Source organism: Oncorhynchus gorbuscha, unplaced genomic scaffold, assembly GCF_021184085.1.
Source record: "Oncorhynchus gorbuscha isolate QuinsamMale2020 ecotype Even-year unplaced genomic scaffold, OgorEven_v1.0 Un_scaffold_631, whole genome shotgun sequence".
Classification (NCBI taxonomy): Eukaryota; Metazoa; Chordata; class Actinopteri; order Salmoniformes; family Salmonidae; genus Oncorhynchus; species Oncorhynchus gorbuscha.
The window spans coordinates 32345-37500 of NW_025745744.1; positions in this window are offsets into that span (position 1 = coordinate 32345).

Sequence of the window (5156 nt, forward strand, 5' to 3'; positions counted from 1 at the left end):
TATACAATCAGAGGGCATTTAGAATCCCTGTAGCCTACTGCTGTACAATCAGAGTGCATTTAGAATCCCTGTAGTCTACTGCTATACAATCAGAGGGCATTTAGAATCCCTGTAGTCTACTGCTATACAATCAGAGGGCATTTAGAATCCCTGTAGTCTACTGCTATACAATCAGAGGGCATTTAGAATCCCTGTGGCCTACTGCTATACAATCAGAGGGCATTTAGAATCCCTGTAGCCTACTGCTATACAATCAGAGGGCATTTAGAATCCCTGTAGCCTACTGCTATACAATCAGAGTGCATTTAGAATCCCTGTAGCCTACTGCTATACAATCAGAGGGCATTTAGAATCCCTGTAGCCTACTGCTATACAATCAGAGTGCATTTGGAATCCCAGTGGCCTACTGCTATACAATCAGAGGGCATTTAGAATCCCTGTAGCCTACTGCTATACAATCAGAGGGCATTTAGAATCCCTGTAGCCTACTGCTATACAATCAGAGGGCATTTAGAATCCCTGTAGCCTACTGCTATACAATCAGATGGCATTTAGAATCCCTGTAGTCTACTGCTATACAATCAGAGGGTATTTAGAATCCCTGTAGTCTACTGCTATACAATCAGAGGGCATTTAGAATCCCTGTAGTCTACTGCTATACAATCAGAGGGCATTTAGAATCCCTGTAGTCTACTGCTATACAATCAGAGGGTATTTAGAATCCCTGTAGTCTACTGCTATACAATCAGAGGGCATTTAGAATCCCTGTGGCCTACTGCTGTACAATCAGAGTGCATTTAGAATCCCTGTAGCCTACTGCTGTACCCTATTCCCTATATAAATAATAGGTTGTCCTGGTCATAAGCTGCCGTCAGGGGACACAGCCATAGTGTTTGCTCACCCATCAGCCTCCTGGTTGACCTGGTCATAGAAGCCCTGGATACTGTCCCACCTGTCTTCTGAGTTAGACGGGTCTGTGGCGAGAGAGAGAGAGAAAAGAGAGGAGAGAGAGAAAAGAGAGGAGAGAGAGAAAAGAGAGGAGAGAGAGAAGAGAGAGAAAAGAGAGAGAGAGAGAAAAGAGAGGAGAGAGAGAAAAGAGAGGAGAGAGAGAGAAAAGAGAGGAGAGAGAGAGAAAAGAGAGGAGAGAGAGAAAAGAGAGGAGAGAGAGAAAAGAGAGGAGAGAGAGAAAAGAGAGGAGAGAGAGAGAAAAGAGAGGAGAGAGAGAGAAAAGAGGAGAGAGAGAGAAAAAGAGAGGAGAGAGAGAGAAAGAGAGGGAGAGAGAGAGAAAAGAGAGGAGAGAGAGAAAAGAGAGGAGAGAGAGAAAAGAGAGGAGAGAGAGAAAAGAGAGGAGAGAGAGAAAAGAGAGAGAGAGAGAAAAGAGAGGAGAGAGAGAGAGAAAAGAGAGGAGAGAGAGAAAAGAGAGGAGAGAGAGAGAAAAGAGAGGAGAGAGAGAGAAAAGAGAGAGGAGAGAGAGAGAGAAAAGAGAGAGAGGAGAGAGAGAAAAGAGAGGAGAGAGAGAGAAAAGAGAGGAGAGAGAGAAGAGAGGAGAGAGAGGATGAGAGAAAGAAGAGAAGAGAGGACTTGTCTGAGAGAGAGAGAGAGAAGAGAGAGAAGAGAGAAGAGAGAGAGAGAGAGAGAGAGAGAGGAGAGATAGAAAGAGAGAGAAGATAAAGAGAGAGAGAGAAAGGAGAGGAGAGAGAAAAAAGAGAGAGAGAAAAAAGAGGAGAGAAAAAAGAGGAGAGGGAGAGAGAAAAGAGAGAGAGAGAAGGAAGAGAGAGAGGAGAGAGAAAAGAGAGAGAAAAGAGAGAGAGAGAAAGGAGAGGAGAGGGAGAGAGAAAAGAGAGAGAGAGAAGGAAGAGAGAGAGGAGAGAGAAAAGAGAGAGAAAATAGAGAGAGAGAAAGGAGAGGAGAGGGAGAGAGAGAGAAAAGAGAGAGAGAAGGAAGAGAGAGAGGAGAGAGAAAGGAGAGGAGAGAAAAACGAGGAGAGAAGGAAGAGAGAGAAAGAGAGAGAGAGAGAGAAAAGAGAGAAAAGAGAAAGAAAAGAGGAGAGAAAAAGGAGGAGAGAAGGAAGAGAGAGAAAAGGAGAGAGAGAGAGAGAAAAGAGAGAGAGAGAAGGAAGAGAGAGAGGAGAGAGAAAAGAGAGAGAGAGAAAAGAGAGAGAGAAGAGAGAAAGGAGAGAGAGAAAGAAAAGAGAGAAAAGAGAGAGAGAAAAGGAGAGAGAGAGGAGAGAGAGAAAAGAGAGGAGAGGGAGAGAGAAAAGAGAGAAGGAAGAGAGAGAGGAGAGAGAAAAGAGAGAGAAAGGAGAGGAGAAGGAGAGAGAAAAGAGAGAGAGAGAAGGAAGAGAGAGAGGAGAGAGAAAAGAGAGAGAAAAGAGAGAGAAAGGAGAGGAGAGGGAGAGAGAAAAGAGAGAGAGAGAAGGAAGAGAGAGAGGAGAGAGAAAAGAGAGAGAAAAGAGAGAGAGAGAAAAGAGAGAGAGAGAAAGGAGAGGAGAGAAAAAAGAGGAGAGAAGGAAGAGAGAGAAAAGGAGAGAGAGAGAGAGAGAAGGAAGAGAGAGAGGAGAGAGAAAAGAGAGAGAGATAAAAGAGAGAGAGAAGAAGAGAGAGAGGAGAGAGAAAAGGAGAGAGAGAAAGAAACGAGAGAAAAGAGAGAGAGAAAAGAGAGAGAGGAGAGAGAAAAAGAGAGAAAGAAAGAGAGAAAAGAGAGAGAGAAAAGAGAGGAGAGAGAGAAAAGAGAGAAAAGAGAAAAGAGAGAGAAAAGGAGAGAGAGAGAGAAAAGAGAGAAGAGAGAAAAGAGAGAAGAGAGAAAGAAAGGAGCCTATCAGCCTAGCGTTGCATTAGATGGGTCTGTGACCTGCCTGGGATATAAATAGAAACAAATATAGAAGAAGAAAAACAAACGTTTATCCGTCTGATCAAAGGAAGGTCCCTGCAAGTGTGTATTCTACAATGAAGATGTTGTAACATTGAACTAGAACCGGAAGCTCACTGTGCCTTGTAGTGGGTGTAGTCAGTGGTGTACTTTAAAGTACTAATACTGAGGGTCTTTACCAGAGAACATCCCTGGTCATCCCTACTGCATCTGATCTGGTGGACTCACTAAACACATGCTTCGTTTGTACATTATGTATTGAGTATTGGAGCGTGTCCCTGGCTAGCCGTAAATTGTTTATATATAAAAAATACGAATATTTATTTTTTAAATGGTCCCGTCTGGTTTGCTTTAATATAAGGAATTTGAAATGATTTATACTTTCACTTTTGATACTTAATAATATTTTAGCATTTACATTTGATACTTATATTTAAAAACCAAAATACTTTTACCCGTGTAGGATTTTACTGGGTGACTTTCACTTGGACTATAAAAGGTATCTTTTACTCAAGTATGAGAAGTTGGGTACTTTTTCCACCGCTGGGTGTTGGTTAGTCGAAGGAAAGGAGAAGATTTTAAAAAACATCTGGATGAGCGCGTGACTGGCTGATAAGATGTTTCTTTCTCATACTTCCTGTTCTTTCAGAGCTATTTGGTTGCGTTTAAAAATTAACATATTGGTCATACATTATAAAACATGCCCTTCACAATCAAACTTTAACTTTTTATTCTGTAATTCCCTCCGCGGAATTTGCTACAAAGTAAACATGAGATGTAAAACGCCACTTCAATGCAGCGCGACAACAAGGCAGTTTCAACTACAGTTACAGCAGCTGTAAATATCGCTCGCCATATTTGCAAGCGCTCATACAAATGACGAGACATAAAGCCTGTTTATTAAACTGGCTCGACTAAGGTTCGACTTTCAGTCACGCACAACTTCAAGATGCAACATTTCCAAATGTGAACCACAAGACAAGTTATTGTCAAACGACAAAAATATACAATCGCACTACTATAAAGACATACATCAAACAAACTCTCTGAAGAAAAATATATATATAATAATTCCCCGTGTCATCTAACTCACTCAGCCACGACTCTAGGCTCTCTCCGCCACTGTCTCCGGTCGCCATGGCCTTTGCTGTCGCCTTCCCCCGGTACTCGGTGACTTCTCAAAACTTCACACCGTCCTCTTAGCGGGCGGAAAGAAGTGTCAACTCGTCTAGAGAGACCAGCTCACAGCCGCGACATGTGACTCGAGTTGCTTAGTCAGAAGTTATGACGTTCCAAATGGTACCCTATTCCTAGCACGCTCACTTTAACCAGATCCTTACGGTTAAAAATAGTGCACTATTAAAAGAAAAGGGTGTAATTTGGAACGTAAGTCGCATTGCCAGTTATATTACAACTTCTCCGCGGCTGAGCTACATCCCTATGCTATGCAACGTAAACACGTTTTTTTCCACAGCAGGTTTTTGAAAATATGTCACAACTTTTCCTTGGTGGTTTATGAGTTTGAGCTATAATAATATAATAATATATATATATAATAATACAAATGTATTTATTTAATTTAACCTGTATTTGATCAGGGAGTAATACTGAGACCAATGTCTCTTTTACAGATGAGCCTTGAAGTAGATCAGGTCCAGAATACCAATATAAATACCCAAATACAAGCAGAAAGAAAACCAATATAAATACCCAAAATACAAGCAGAAAGAAAACCAATATAAATACCCAACTACAAGCAGAAAGAAAACCAATATAAATACCCAAATACAAGCAGAAAGAAAACCAATATAAATACCCAAATACAAGCAGAAAGAAAACCAATATAAATACCAAAATACAAGCAGAAAGAAAACCAATATAAATACCCAAAATACTCCTCAATCAGCTTTCTGAACCTAGAGACACCAGAACAGACAGATTCATCAGTAATAATGTCCTCAATCAGCTTTCTGAACCTAGAGACACCAGGACAGATTCATCAGTAATAATGTCCTCAATCAGCTTTCTGAACCTAGAGACACCAGAACAAACAGATTAGAGAACATTTTGAAGACTGTTCCACAAATAAGGTGCAAGACTAAAAGCTGATGTACCGAACTCAGTAGAGACCAAAGGAGTTTCCAGAGTTAACCATCCCTGAGACCGGGTGTGGTAAACAGGTTAGCTACGGTGAGACTTTTATTTTCTAAAAATGCTTTATAAAATGAAAACACACCAACTTACCATATATCTAACATAACTTTCATTCTATATTTTTTTTAAATGTA